Below are 1,512 nucleotides of genomic sequence, written 5' to 3' on the forward strand. Positions count from 1 at the left end.
AGCGGCAATGTAATATCCTCTCTTTATAATTCTAAAAGAAAAATAAATTTAACTTTATACTGAAACGTATATACTTACACATCACTTTGTGTCGTGTATACTCCGTAAAACAAGGCCTCATATGCAGTCCATTTAACAGGTAATCGACCCTTGGTACGGAAAACCAGCAAAGAATACCGTTAAAGAAAAAGGTTAACTCGAAGTTCGATCATGGCGTATAAACCATAATATCAATGCAAGCCTTACCCTACTTTTCTTGGTATAGATGTCATCCTGTTCCACATTTCTCGCCATCCCAAAGTCTGTCACCTTGCACCTCTCTCCTTCGCCAACAAGAACATTTCTTGCCGCCAAGTCACGGTGGACAATCTAAGAGAAATTGTGTGTGGATGTATAGTACATTAGTACCAAGGAACTATCTTTATCAACAAACAACTCCACCAAACGCAGCGTATCTCCACAAAATGATAAAGCAGGATCAGCTGGTCTTACGCCTAAAACGTCCATATTTAGCTACAATTCAGTTGGTATATATTTCTATAATTCAAACTTATAGTACTCAAATGTCTCCCCTAATGGACAGGAGACAACCAATTTGTTATTTGCAACTAGCGTCAGAGTTCAACTCAGGACCTTTCATGACAAATAAGTCCAGTGGTCAAAACGAAAATCGAACCGTAAAGTGCCACTGCGACGAGAATTTTTTGTTTTCTTTTCAATTTTTTTCAACGTCAATTAACTCAACATGTTCAAAATGATACAATGCACTTAAATTTGGAACGATAGAAGCGACATAAGTCGGGAAATAGCCAGCCAAAAACCGCTAAAACTCTGTCCGCCATTACTCGGACAGCATTGAAGAAGCCTGCGATATTTTGTAAGCGGTCTTCACGCAAGACTTGGCTCGTGACCTCATACACGCATCGCTTCGTGGGCGTTTGACAAAGCGAACAAGGCGATCAAGGAGTAATGTATATAATATCAGCAAAAAGCAACTCGGCGATCTCTCATATCTCATAGACGGCATGGGAAATTAGCCGCGTTTATTTTGAGCGTTGCGCATATGACGTCACATCCCAGGCGATCCAGCTGGACCCAACCTTTTCCTTGCTCACGGTCATTTGCTGTTCGAGTAATGGCGGACAGCAAAAACAGAAAAACTACGGTACAACAGTCATATTTTCCGGGGGCATTTTGAGATAAAAATTGGCATGATACCTATTTAGTACGTCTGATTTCAAAATCTAGAGAAAACAAAGATATGCAAAATTTTCATCGTAGTGGCACTTTAAGCGTCCGACTGCAAATGTAGAGCGTTAACCACTACGGCAGCTCAACTGTCTTGATGTTTTCTTAATTTAATGACCATACTATCGCCTTAGTTGTTTGTTTGTTTGTTTGTTGCAGCTACGTTAATTTCGTATCACTACCACTTACTCACTGCTGTTCCGAACAATTTCTTAGCACGCTTCAATGTAATCAAGAAATGCGCGAACAAATTTGACTGCCTTG

The 1,512-nt window shown here is 40.1% G+C and overlaps 1 long non-coding RNA gene across 1 annotated transcript in view; it reads right to left on the reverse strand.

Annotated features, from left to right (window-relative positions):
* The window catches only part of LOC137983835 (uncharacterized), a 1,099-nt gene extending 931 nt beyond the window's left edge, over positions 1–168 (reverse strand). Inside the window, exon 1 of the long non-coding RNA XR_011119022.1 lies at positions 79–168. This is a non-coding gene — a long non-coding RNA (uncharacterized lncRNA). The remainder of the gene's footprint in view (positions 1–78) is intronic.
* Positions 169–1,512: the final 1,344 nt, after the last annotated feature.

This window comes from Montipora foliosa, chromosome 13 (genome assembly GCF_036669935.1).
Source record: "Montipora foliosa isolate CH-2021 chromosome 13, ASM3666993v2, whole genome shotgun sequence".
Classification (NCBI taxonomy): domain Eukaryota; kingdom Metazoa; phylum Cnidaria; class Anthozoa; order Scleractinia; family Acroporidae; genus Montipora; species Montipora foliosa.